Here is a 15,497-nt window from a genome sequence, read left to right as displayed (position 1 = left end):
TTATACTATACAGACTATATATTAGATATCATATTATACAGACTATATATACTATACAGGGGATATATTAGAGTTATACTATACAGACTATATATTAGATATCATATTATACAGACTATATATTATACTATACAGGGGATATATTAGGGTTATACTATACAGACTATATATTATACTATACAGGGGATATATTAGAGTTATATTATACAGACTATATATTAGATATCATATTATACAGACTATATATCATACTATACAGGGGATATATTAGGGTTATACTATACAGACTATATATTAGATATCATATTATACAGACTATATATTATACTATACAGGGGATATATTAGGGTTAAACTATACAGACTATATATTATACTATACAGGGGATATATTAGAGTTATACTATACAGACTATATATTAGATATCATATTATACAGACTATATATTATACTATACAGGGGATATATTAGAGTTATACTATACAGACTATATATTAGATATCATATTATACAGACTATATATTAGATATCATATTATACAGACTATATATTATACTATACAGGGGATATATTAGGGTTATACTATACAGACTATATATTAGATATCATATTATACAGACTATATATTATACTATACAGGGGATATATTAGGGTTAAACTATACAGACTATATATCATATTATACAGACTATATATTATACTATACAGGGGATATATTAGAGTTATACTATACAGACTATATATTAGATATCATATTATACAGACTATATATTATACTATACAGGGGATATATTAGGGTTAAACTATACAGACTATATATTATACTATACAGGGGATATATTAGAGTTATACTATACAGACTATATATTAGATATCATATTATACAGACTATATATTATACTATACAGGGGATATATTAGGGTTATACTATACAGACTATATATTAGATATCATATTATACAGACTATATATACTATACAGGGGATATATTAGAGTTATACTATACAGACTATATATTAGATATCATATTATACAGACTATATATTATACTATACAGGGGATATATTAGGGTTATACTATACAGACTATATATTATACTATACAGGGGATATATTAGAGTTATATTATACAGACTATATATTAGATATCATATTATACAGACTATATATCATACTATACAGGGGATATATTAGGGTTATACTATACAGACTATATATTAGATATCATATTATACAGACTATATATTATACTATACAGGGGATATATTAGGGTTAAACTATACAGACTATATATTATACTATACAGGGGATATATTAGAGTTATACTATACAGACTATATATTAGATATCATATTATACAGACTATATATTATACTATACAGGGGATATATTAGAGTTATACTATACAGACTATATATTAGATATCATATTATACAGACTATATATTAGATATCATATTATACAGACTATATATTATACTATACAGGGGATATATTAGGGTTATACTATACAGACTATATATTAGATATCATATTATACAGACTATATATTATACTATACAGGGGATATATTAGGGTTATACTATACAGACTATATATTAGATATCATATTATACAGACTATATATACTATACAGGGGATATATTAGAGTTATACTATACAGACTATATATTAGACATCATATTATACAGACTATATATTATACTATACAGGGGATATATTAGGGTTATACTATACAGACTATATATTAGATATCATATTATACAGACTATATATACTATACAGGGGATATATTAGAGTTATACTATACAGACTATATATTAGATATCATATTATACAGACTATATATTATACTATACAGGGGATATATCAGAGTTATACTATACAGACTATATATTAGATATCATATTATACAGACTATATATTATACTATACAGGGGATATATTAGGGTTATACTATACAGACTATATATTAGATATCATATTATACAGACTATATATTATACTATACAGGGGATATATTAGAGTTATATTATACAGACTATATATTAGATATCATATTATACAGACTATATATTATACTATACAGGGGATATATTAGGGTTATACTATACAGACTATATATTATACTATACAGGGGATATATTAGAGTTATATTATACAGACTATATATTAGATATCATATTATACAGACTATATATTATACTATACAGGGGATATATCAGAGTTATACTATACAGACTATATATTAGATATCATATTATACAGACTATATATTATACTATACAGGGGATATATTAGGGTTATACTATACAGACTATATATTAGATATCATATTATACAGACTATATATTATACTATACAGGGGATATATTAGGGTTATACTATACAGACTATATATTAGATATCATATTATACAGACTATATATTATACTATACAGGGGATATATTAGGGTTATACTATACAGACTATATATTAGATATCATATTATACAGACTATATATTATACTATACAGGGGATATATTAGGGTTATACTATACAGACTATATATTAGATATCATATTATACAGACTATATATTATACTATACAGGGGATATATTAGAGTTATACTATACAGACTATATATTAGATATCATATTATACAGACTATATATTATACTATACAGGGGATATATTAGGGTTATACTATACAGACTATATATTATACTATACAGGGGATATATTAGAGTTATATTATACAGACTATATATTAGATATCATATTATACAGACTATATATTATACTATACAGGGGATATATCAGAGTTATACTATACAGACTATATATTAGATATCATATTATACAGACTATATATTATACTATACAGGGGATATATTAGGGTTATACTATACAGACTATATATTAGATATCATATTATACAGACTATATATTATACTATACAGGGGATATATTAGGGTTATACTATACAGACTATATATTAGATATCATATTATACAGACTATATATTATACTATACAGGGGATATATTAGGGTTAAACTATACAGACTATATATTATACTATACAGGGGATATATTAGAGTTATACTATACAGACTATATATTAGATATCATATTATACGGACTATATATTATATTACACAGGGGATATATTAGGGTTATACTATACAGACTATATATTAGATATCATATTATACAGACTATATATTATATTACACAGGGGATATATTAGGGTTATACTATACAGACTATATATTAGATATCATATTATACAGACTATATATTATACTATACAGGGGATATATTAGGGTTATACTATACAGGGGATATATCAGAGTTATACTATACAGACTATATATTAGATATCATATTATACAGACTATATATTATACTATACAGGGGATATATTAGGGTTATACTATACAGACTATATATTAGATATCATATTATACAGACTATATATTATATTAGATATTATAGTTATATTACATTATACAGATTATTATAGATTAGATATTAGAGTTATATTATTTATTAGATACAGATACCTGTCTGGGTTCCAGAATCAGGAAGTTGTTAAAGTTCCTGGAGAGACTGAGTGTGATCACATGACTCCGGTCACGTGATGCATCATAGCCCTGGCTCTGTATCCTCATAGTGAGCTTTATATTACACTGCTAATAGAGAGACCTGGTACTAATCCAGCATTTACTGGGTTAATTAGACCTCATACTGCATTATACTGCTAATAGAGAGACATGGTACTAATCCAGCATTTACTGGGTTAATTAGACCCCCATACTGCATTATACTGCTAATAGAGAGACCTGGTACTAATCCAGCATTTACTGGGTTAATTAGACCTCATACTGCATTATACTGCTAATAGAGAGACATGGTACTAATCCAGCATTTACTGGGTTAATTAGACCCCCATACTGCATTATACTGCTAATAGAGAGACCTGGTACTAATCCAGCATTTACTGGGTTAATTAGACCTCATACTGCATTATACTGCTAATAGAGAGACATGGTACTAATCCAGCATTTACTGGGTTAATTAGACCTCATACTGCATTATACTGCTAATAGAGAGACATGGTACTAATCCAGCATTTACTGGGTTAATTAGACCCCCATGCTGCATTATACTGCTAATAGAGAGACATGGTACTAATCCAGCATTTACTGGGTTAATTAGACCTCATACTGCATTATACTGCTAATAGAGAGACATGGTACTAATCCAGCATTTACTGGGTTAATTAGACCTCATACTGCATTATACTGCTAATAGAGAGACCTGGTACTAATCCAGCATTTACTGGGTTAATTAGACCCCATACTGCATTATACTGCTAATAGAGAGACCTGGTACTAATCCAGCATTTACTGGGTTAATTAGACCTCATACTGCATTATATTGCTAATAGAGACACATGGTACTAATCCAGCATTTACTGGGTTAATTAGACCCCCATACTGCATTATACTGCTAATAGAGAGACATGGTACTAATCCAGCATTCATTGGGTTAATTAGACCCCATACTGCATTATACTGCTAATAGAGAGACATGGTACTAATCCAGCATTTACTGGGTTAATTAGACCCCCATACTGCATTATATTGCTAATAGAGAGACATGTTACTAATCCAGCATTTACTGGGTTAATTAGACCCCCATGCTGCATTATACTGCTAATAGAGAGACATGGTACTAATCCAGCATTTACTGGGTTAATTAGACCCCCATACTGCATTATACTGCTAATAGAGAGACATGGTACTAACCCAGCATTTACTGGGTTAATTAGACCCCCATGCTGCATTATACTGCTAATAGAGAGACATGGTACTAATCCAGCATTTACTGGGTTAATTAGACCCCCATACTGCATTATATTGCTAATAGAGAGACATGGTACTAATCCAGCATTTACTGAGTTAATTAGACCCCCATGCTGCATTATACTGCTAATAGAGAGACATGGTACTAATCCAGCATTTACTGGGTTAATTAGACCCCATACTGCATTATACTGCTAATAGAGAGACATGGTACTAATCCAGCATTTACTGGGTTAATTAGACCCCATACTGCATTATACTGCTAATAGAGAGACATGGTACTAATCCAGCATTTATTGGGTTAATTAGACCCCCATACTGCATTATACTGCTAATAGAGAGACCTGGTACTAATCCAGCATTTACTGGGTTAATTAGACCCCATACTGCATTATACTGCTAATAGAGAGACATGGTACTAATCCAGCATTTACTGGGTTAATTAGACCCCATACTGCATTATACTGCTAATAGAGAGACATGGTACTAATCCAGCATTTATTGGGTTAATTAGACCCCATACTGCATTATACTGCTAATAGAGAGACATGGTACTAATCCAGCATTTACTGGGTTAATTAGACCCCATACTGCATTATACTGCTAATAGAGAGACATGGTACTAATCCAGCATTTACTGGGTTAATTAGACCTCATACTGCATTATACTGCTAATAGAGAGACCTGGTACTAATCCAGCATTTACTGGGTTAATTAGACCCAGCCATACTGCATTATACTGCTAATAGAGAGACCTGGTACTAATCCAGCATTTACTGGGTTAATTCGACCCCCATGCTGCATTATACTGCTAATAGAGAGACCTGGTATTAATCCAGCATTTACTGGGTTAATTAGACCCCCATGCTGCATTATACTGCAAATAGAGAGACCTGGTACTAATCCAGCATTTACTGGGTTAATTAGACCCCATACTGCATTATACTGCTAAAAGAGAGACCTAGTACTAATCCAGCATTTACTGGGTTAATTAGACCCCCATACTGCATCATACTGCTAATAGAGAGACATGGTACTAATCCAGCATTTACTGGGTTAATTAGACCCCCATACTGCATTATACTGCTAATAGAGAGACCTGGTACTAATCCAGCATTTACTGGGTTAATTAGACCCCCATACTGCATTATACTGCTAATAGAGAGACCTGGTACTAATCCAGCATTTACTGGGTTAATTAGACCCCCATACTGCATTATACTGCTAATAGAGAGACCTGGTACTAATCCAGCATTTACTGGGTTAATTAGACCCCATACTGCATTATATTGCTAATAGAGAGACCTGGTACTAATCCAGCATTTACTGGGTTAATTAGACCCCATACTGCATTATACTGCTAATAGAGAGACCTGGTACTAATCCAGCATTTACTGGGTTAATTAGACCCCCATGCTGCATTATACTGCTAATTTAGAGACCTGGTACTAATCCAGCATTTACTGGGTTAATTAGACCCCCATGCTGCATTATACTGCTAATAGAGATGTTATAGAATAATTAAAACCCTTATTAAATTTCCCATTAACTTCCTATATGATAGATTTTTCCTAACATCATTTAGAATATTAGAAAGAGAATGTATTTTCTAGAAGGATATGAGCAACACCGGAATTGTCAAGTTCCTGTAGTATGAAACATTGTATGCCATAGTTAGATCATGAGAACTGTACTAATGAAATGTCCATTCACTAAAAAGCCTTGAACCTGACCTTGAATCTAACAGCACTAACTACTCAAAATGGCGCCTAAAGCCCCCCTCCCATCGAGTAAAGCCTCGTGCTAGCAAGATGGCGTCTGAGCCATCGTGTCCACTCCCGTGTCCAAGATGACGCCACCTCTCGGTGGGAGGACATTTAGCCGGCCACTTAGAACCTAGGCCAATTAATAATATTGATGGGTTGGTATTGACATAGCCACTTAACACCTAACCCAATTAATGATGTTTATTTGTTGATATCTTGATCTTCTTCAATGATGTAATAATGCCTTTATAAGGGTCTGCGAACCCGCTTTTTAACCAGATGCCATTAAATTTTCTCGAAGTTCTTTTAACCTGAACTCCGTGTGTCAGTGTGAATTTACTTCTGCGTATACGCAATTTAATCATCTCTAATTTGGACAGGAACAGATAGTCATTCAAACTTATTTGTTTGCTTAAAAGAATCTATATCAATGTGGCGCATCCAACGTGGGGCCCCGGGTTATGGCCTTGGCCGGTCAGCCGTCCTAGAAGACGCTGGACGGAGGAATCCTGGGGGAAGGAAAGGAGACTGATCACCTCCCAGTACACGGTAGAGACTGCTGCAGCACCTAGCCGGTATGTTCCAGCCCCTTTGATTGACCCGTCCCAGTGTCTGTGACTGCTACCGGGAGGACATCAAAGTCAGCTAATAACCCACCTGCATTTTAACTATCTGTTGCCTGGGTGTGTTTGTATTGGTCTGTCCTTAGCTTAGTGCCCGGGTAGAAGTGCTTGCCTGTTTACCCCTTTTAGGAGCCACGTGGCTGTGGCTGTAAGGAAAGAGGGGGGTGGACCTGTGGAAGTTTTCCTGGGGGTCCTCTATTGCCTGTTTGCCCTTTTTAGGTGCCACGTGGCTGTGGCAGTAAGGAAAGAAGGGAGAGGGATCTGTGGAGGTTTGTGTAGACTCATAGCTTCCTGGGGGTTCCTTTGGTGTCACTTTGATAGCCTAGCTAGCCTCATTGTGCACATTGCTCTGCTTGCAGAGAGGTGGTACCCTCCAGCCTCGAGCGCTGAGGCTGGTGGCATTCCAATTTTCCTTTATTTGTGGCGCGTGGATTCGGGCAGGCATTGCTGTCTCCATCACCACGCGGTAGTGAGACTTACGGGTGGGTCCGCAGGGGCACTACGGGAGTGAGGGAAGTGGTGGTCACGGGTACCGGACCACTGTAACGGGGGAGGCGTACGGAACTCGGGCCGGTGTTAGCTGTTTTCCGTCGCCGCTGGTAGTGAGACTTACGAAAGTCGCTCTCCGAGTGGGGACACTACGAGGTTGAGGGAGGTGGTTTTGGCCACATGAGTAAAGGAAAGGGATTACTGTTGAATTTATTTGAACTGTGATGCATGCACTGTATTTTTAATTGAAATGTTGTCTTAATTGGGAGTCATTCAAACTCCTGTGTCTATCTCTACTTTCACTTTTTACTTTTACTCTACGTCCTGTGTTATTTACACTTTCCCCTCCTATTTCTCTTTGTGAGAGAAGTGATTGGTCACACACTTCTCACCTCGCTCCAATCCGTGGCTACCTCGGGTAGGCGGAATAAGTGACTAGTCTACGTTTTGGGAAGACGTACGTAGGGACCCACCCTTACGTAGCAGTCGAGCATAGTAGACACTCTGCTTCTCTCTCTTCCTCTATATCTGGGAGGCCTTTTATAGGGGGAATGGGACAGGGGTTAGATAAGCCCAGTAAGGGGGGGCGTGGCCTGACCGCGGAGCTGAATGGCTGTGCACTGATTCGGCTCCCTGCAATCCATCGGGCAATCCACATCAATCCGAGGCAATAATCAATTATGGGAAACCCTAAAAAGAACCAAGGTACCCAGCGCACCCCAGGGAAACATAACGGGCACAAATTAGGAACTTTAACGGGCTATTTCACGGAGTCGGCGGACCGCGAGATGGAGGCCGCAAATAACAAAATGGCGCCGTCCGACGCTCACACCTATCTAGACTCCATATCTCAAAGCCCAGCGGCATCAGACACCTCTGATAGACCCCACGACCATCACAGGGACCTGGAACTTAAAGAACTAATTAAAAACTTACCCTCCAAGGCAGACATCGCATCCATGATGAGCAAGATGGAGACTTCCTTCCAGGAGAAGCTGGACGTGATCAACTCCAACCTGCAACAGTTTAACCACAGAGTCACTGACTTAGAAGAGGAGAGAGACGCACAGCAAGCCCAAATGGTACACTTTTCCTCCTTAATGGACTCTCAAATGCTTTACATGACTGATATGCAAAGGCAGATAGACAACCTCGATAACAGAGGAAGACGCAATAATCTAAGGGTAAGAGGGCTCCCTGAATCTCAAGGGGAAAACCTAACAAACACACTTACTGATCAGGCCCTGGGGAGATAGCGCAGCTAAGCGGACAAGGGCACATGTAGGAGTGTGGGGATAGATGCATGGGATTGGTTGGGAAGAGTCTGTGGGTGTGATTATGTTCTGTGTAAGACAGTGTGGGGGAGGTCTTACCTCAGTGCCACTTGGGATTCGGGCCAGCAAACAGCTTCCTGTCCTCCTGCTCCTGTTTGCCTGGGCCTGCAGGTTTACACAGCCTGATGGTTGAGGCTTCTGGCTTCCCTCAGGGCTGCTGCAGCGTGGATGGTGGCCGGCACCTGTGGGAACAATTGGCAAGCATTAATAGAGGTATGGCTACCGGTGTGGGCCCCCCCGCGGCCTACCTCCCCCTGGAGCACCCCCTGTGGTCTCCCCTGCTGCCTTCCATGTGGCCCCTGCCCCTGGGGGCCGCTCCAGCACTGGCAGGCGTTCCCACCCGCCTGCCAGGCTCTCTCCAAACCCCACTCCTCGGGCCCGGGGTAGGAGCAGGAGCCTGGGCCCGAGGCATCACCAGGACCGCGTGTCTGGGGGCTCCAGACACGCGGCCTGGGTCCTGTGGCCGTGATTTGCGGCCTTCCGTGGCTGCGCGCGTGGCGCAGCCTGCTCCCTCAAGGCCTTAGATTAAGCCTTCATCTGCTGCGCGCCCTGCGGCCCGGAGGCCTGGTGCACAGCCTACCTGGCGGGCTCCACATGCCCGGCCGGTTCCCCTGACTCCCGCCCCGGCCGCCAGCGTTGGAACGCGGTCCGGGGCGGTGGGAGGCCCATGAATACTTCCCGGCGGCAGGCGGCCGCCCGGCAACGTGCCAGGTCCCCCGCAGCCGGCGGGGGTGTGGGGCTGCCGCTGGGGCCCCTGTGGTGAGTGGGCCCGCAAGGGCCGCGCGGGGTACCGTGGTACCGCCGTTGGGGGTGCGTGGGGGGTCCCCTTGTGGGTCGGGAGCCTCCTCTGCCGGTGAGGAAGGCTCCCGGTATGCTTTTCCCCTGTCTCCTCCCCCTCCCATGTGGTTTCCGCGAGAGGGGTCCCCTGGGGGGCCCAGCTTCCCACTGACAGGGCCCCCGGGACCCTCTCATCCCTTACTGTCCTCCTCTTACCCCCTAACCCCCCCCCTTTCGGCTCTTTGCCCCCCTTTCCTGCCCCCCCCCCCTTTTTTCTTCCTTTCCTGCCTTTTCACCCTTTTTTCTGCCCTTTAACCCCTGGTGCCTACCCTGCTCTATCTGGGTCCCCTCTGTTCTCCCCTGCCCCCTATACCTGGCCTGCCCCCCCCCCCCCCCCCTGCAGGTCACTTACCTCGGCCATCTCCTCTGGGGCGTGGGCTCTCATCTTCTCTGCTGCTTCTTCTCAGGATACTGCTGCAGTTCATGGACCGTCCAGCAGGTGGCGCCTGGATCACGGCTGATGTCTTCTGTGGATGCTGGAACTGCTGTTTCTTTTCCTCAGCCTTCTGTGAGCGCAGTGCCGGGCTTGGATCGCCAGACTGCGACCGGTGAGTAAATTTCTCCCCTCTTTTAGCGCTTCGCGTACCTACTGTAGCGGTACTTACCCTATCCGGGGGCCGGACGCGGTCCTCTCTTCAAGCCGCGCGCGGTCCTGCGGCTGCACGAGCCGCGCGCGGCTCGTCCGACTGTTCAGACAGGAAGGCGGGCAGTGACCGCGAGAAGCGGTCACGTGTCCCGCCTGCAGCTAAGAGCGCGCCGCGAATCTCGGGCGCGCTCTTAAAGAGACAGTGGGAGCCTAAATTGCAAAAAGGCTCCCATTGGCTCCTGTCATGCCAATCACCCCATACACTTACCTGTTGGGGGAGTGGAAGTGACAGGAGCCAATCATATTAGTTTGAAGGCTACTTATACTTACCCTTTTCCCTTAGTTCCTTGCCCTATCGTGGTTTCTGCTACAGTTCCCTTTAGTGCTTGTTGTGTTCAGTTGTGTTTCTCCGTATTTGACCTTGGCTTTGTATTCTGACTTCGTTTTCGCTTTATCCTATTCTGTACTGTTTGCCGGCTTGCTGATTCCTGTGTACCAGTCCCCGGCTAGTTTTCGTTTACGCTGTCTCTTTGTGCCCTTGACCTCGGATCGTTCCTGACTCTGTCTTATCCTATTACGTCGAGTCCGGCCACTCTAAGGTCCGGTAGACGTATCTCTCCTCTGTACTGTCTTCTGTTAGGCTGGATCCTGCGTGTAGGGGTATATACTCGTTACATTACGATAGGGCCATGGACCCCGCAGATTTAGCTCAACAGATGGCGATCCATGAGGCTAGATTTGTAGAGCAGGATCACCGTATGGATCAAATAGCTCAGGCTCTCCAGACGCTCTTAGCTAGAACCATTCCAGCAACCGCACCTAACCCTCCTGCACCCCTGCTTCCTGAAGTATCGACTATGCCTAACGCTACAGCACATTTAACGCCTCCTCCTAGGTATGGAGGGGATTCTAAGACATGCAGAGGGTTCATTAACCAAATAGAGTTTCATTTCGAAATGTATCCACGTTCATTTCCCACAGAGAGGTCTAAAGTTGGGTTCTTTATGCACCAACTTACCGACAAAGCACTTGAATGGGCAAACCCTATTTGGGAGGCTAATGGACCTATGGTGCATAACTTTCACAGTTTCCTAACAGCTTTTCGCAGAACTTTTGATACTATGAAAAGGTCTAAGAATGCCGCTAGAGCATTAATGAGGGTTAAACAGGGTTCTAGGTCTGTGGCTGATTACGCTATACAGTTTCGTACCCTTGCCTCACAGGTCGATTGGACCAATAATGGGTTAACTACGGCCTTCATGGAAGGTTTATCAGACTCTATATTGGATGAGGTAGCAGCTAAGGAGCTTCCTATTGCCTTAGAGGACCTTATTGACTACCTCATCGATATAGATAATAGGATTCGTGACAGGCTCTATACTAAGAACAGGAATAGACGTTTTGTTACACCTATTCAACCCAGAGTTAATATACCGGAGAGTGTTAAAGTATCTGAAGAGGAACCTATGCAATTAGGGGTTGCCAAACTCTCAGATACTGAGAAATTACATAGGAGAAGGGAGGGACTCTGCCTATATTGTGGTAAGAGAGACCATATGGTAAAGGAGTGTCCTCTGCTCCCGGAAAACTCTCGCACCTAAGACCTTATAGGGGACTGGCCTTGGGTGTGATTTCTAAGTCTCCTACATTGCCTCCTAACCGACTGCTTCTCCCTGTTTCTTTACATATGGGAGAGAGTTGTATAGTTGAAAACATAGACGCCCTGGTTGATTCTGGGGCAGCCGAGAACTTTATAGACTCTGGTTTTGTAAAGAGAAACAATATTCCCATCAGAGAGAAGGAGATACCCTTGGCCGTTGAGGCCATAGATGGTAGACCATTGATATCTCCTGTTGTTATTCACGAGACTACACCGCTACACATGTACACAGGGGTTCTACACTATGAAACCATTCGGTTCCAGGTCATCACCTCTCCCTCTTCACAGTTGGTGTTAGGGTATCCATGGTTACGTGCCCACAATCCCATTTTTGACTGGGAGACAGGGCAGATAAAATCATGGAGTGAAGCCTGCCATGAGTCATGTACTATTGAAGTCACGCCTGTGAATTCTATTAACGTTCCTACTGTTCCTCCTTTATCTACGACAATACCCTCTCAGTATTTAACTTTAAAGACTGTCTTTGATAAAAGAGAGGCTGACAAATTACCGCCTCACAGACCCTACGATTGTGCTATTGATTTGTTGCCTGGTACTATACCTCCTAAGGGCAGGGTGTACCCCCTATCGGTTCAAGAAAACCGTGTCATGGAGGAGTACATTAAAGAGTCATTAGACAAGGGATTTATTAGAAGATCCTCTTCTCCGGCTGGAGCGGGGTTCTTCTTTGTATCAAAGAAAGAAGGTGATTTAAGACCTTGCATTGATTATAGAGGTCTTAACAAGATCACCATCAAAAATGCTTACCCTATACCTCTAATAACAGAATTGTTTGACAGGCTCAAACATGCTACGGTATTCACCAAATTAGATCTTAGAGGAGCATACAATTTGATACGTATTAAAAAGGACCACGAATGGAAGACAGCCTTTAACACTCGGTCAGGTCATTATGAGTATACCGTCATGCCATTTGGGCTTTGCAATGCCCCAGCAGTGTTCCAAGAATTTATTAATGATGTCTTAAGGGACTTTATTCACTCATTTGTTATTGTGTACTTGGATGACATTTTAATATATTCTACTGACATTCACGCTCATCACAGACATGTTACAACAGTTCTGAAGACCCTTCTTGCTAATGGTCTTTATTGCAAATTAGAAAAATGTCTATTCGACCAGTCCGAGGTCCAGTTTCTAGGGTATTTGATTTCCGCCGAGGGTTTTCGGATGGATCCCCAGAAGCTCGCTGCAGTCATAGAATGGCCTCTGCCGCAAGGTCTAAAAGCCATCCAGCGTTTTCTGGGTTTCTCTAATTATTATAGACGTTTTATCAAAGGTTTTTCGTCTATAGTAGCGCCTATTACTCGTATGACTAAAAAGGATGGCAATACACGTGTCTGGTCTACTGAGGCACTTCAGGCTTTTGACTTTCTTAAAACTACGTTCGCCTCTGCCCCTATTTTACAGCATCCTGTCCCCTCATTGCCATATATACTTGAGGTTGATGCTTCCGATATAGGGGTAGGTGCTGTCTTATCCCAAAGAGAGTCTCCTGACAAGCCATTGCATCCTTGTGGATTCTTTTCTAAACAAATGTCCAAGGCAGAGAGGAATTATGATGTGGGTAATCGCGAACTCCTTGCTATCATTTTAGCACTCAAAGAATGGAGACATTTGCTAGAAGGAACTAAGGATCCTATTCTCATATTTACAGATCATAAGAACCTATCCTACCTTAGCGAAGCTAAAAGATTGTCTTCAAGGCAGGCTAGGTGGTCACTGTTCTTGTCTCATTTTAATTATATAATCACTTATAGGCCAGGTGACCGGAACACCAAAGCGGACGCTCTGTCCAGACAATTCGAGACTATTGACAAACAGGAGATTGATGTCACTCCTGTCATTCCCCCAGACAGGATAATAGCAACTACTATATTGTCTATTTCCTCGTCCCTCTTGCAGGCCATACAAGCGAAACAAGGCATGGCACCCAGCGAGAGGCCTAATGATAAATTGTTCGTTGACATTCCCGAGAGACGGGATATTCTGTCACTTTATCACGATACTAAGACTGCTGGACATCCTGGTATTTCCAAAACAGTGTCAGCCGTTTCTCGGTATTTCTGGTGGGATACCTTACGTAAGGATGTTACTGACTATATAAGTGCTTGTACTACTTGTGCATGTATGAAAACTTCTCGTAGAGTTCCTTGTGGGCTGTTGCATCCGTTACCCGTTCCCGAGAGACCTTGGTCTAATCTATCAATGGATTTTATTGTTGAATTACCCCCTTCGAATGGTAACACAGTCATCCTAATGATAGTAGATCGGTTTTCCAAAATGGCTCACTTTGTGTCTCTTCGCAAGTTGCCCACTTCCAAGGAATTGGCTCTTATCTTCGCTAGAGAAGTGTTTCGATTACATGGTATTCCCTTATCTATTGTATCCGATAGGGGTAGCCAATTTGTTTCCAGGTTCTGGAAAGCCTTTTGTTCGGAGATGGGTATTTCCCTCTCATTTTCTTCCGCTTACCATCCCCAGTCTAATGGAGCTGCTGAACGTGCCAACCAGTCTCTTGAGCAGTACCTCCGTTGTTTTGTGTCTCACCATCAGGACAATTGGTCTGACCTGCTTCCTTGGGCTGAATTTGCTCGGAATAATGCCACTCATGATTCTTCCGGCAAGAGCCCTTTTTACGTTGTCTATGGCCAGCATCCCGTTGTTCTTCCGGCTGCATTCTCCTCACAGGGCATGCCAGTTCTGGATGAGCATTTGGCTGGTTTGCGTAATACTTGGGAGCAGGTTCAGCGTTCTTTGGTGGACTCTGCTGCCCGCCAGAAGGCTCAGGCTGACAAGCATCGCAGAGCGGCTCCTTCCTATGTTGTGGGGGACAGGGTTTTGCTTTCCACACGGAATATTCGCCTCCGGGTGCCTTCTATGAAATTGGCTCCCCGCTTCATTGGTCCTTATCGCATTATACATAAGGTTAATCCCGTTTCTTATGCCTTGGGTCTGCCTAAGAATCTGCGTATACCCAATGTATTTCACACCTCTTTGTTGAAGCCTTACGTACGCAACCGCTATACCCGGCATACTCCCCCTCCCCCTCCTGTCTCTGTGGAGGGTCATGAGGAGTTCGAAGTATCTGCTGTTATTGACTCTCGTTTTCTTAGGGGTCGGCTTCAGTACTTGGTACATTGGAAGGGTTATGGGCCTGAGGAGCGCAGTTGGATTTCTGCGGATGCTGTTCATGCTCCCCGCCTTGTACGTTCTTTCCATTCGCGTTTTCCTGCCAGGCCTGGTCCTGCCCGCCCGGAGGGCGTGTCCTCAGGGGGGGGTACTGTAGCGGTACTTACCCTATCCGGGGGCCGGACGCGGTCCTCTCT

The 15,497-nt window shown here is 41.9% G+C and overlaps 1 protein-coding gene across 1 annotated transcript in view; it reads right to left on the bottom strand.

Annotated features, from left to right (window-relative positions):
- The window catches only part of LOC134614080 (sphingomyelin phosphodiesterase 5-like), an 85,953-nt gene extending 82,367 nt beyond the window's left edge, over positions 1–3,586 (bottom strand). Inside the window, exon 1 of the mRNA XM_063457497.1 lies at positions 3,548–3,586. The gene's annotated coding sequence lies outside the window, so the exon portion shown is untranslated. The remainder of the gene's footprint in view (positions 1–3,547) is intronic.
- Positions 3,587–15,497: the final 11,911 nt, after the last annotated feature.

This window comes from Pelobates fuscus, chromosome 6 (assembly GCF_036172605.1).
Source record: "Pelobates fuscus isolate aPelFus1 chromosome 6, aPelFus1.pri, whole genome shotgun sequence".
In the NCBI taxonomy this organism is placed as follows: Eukaryota; Metazoa; Chordata; class Amphibia; order Anura; family Pelobatidae; genus Pelobates; species Pelobates fuscus.
This window is presented reverse-complemented; position numbering and strand designations above follow the sequence as displayed.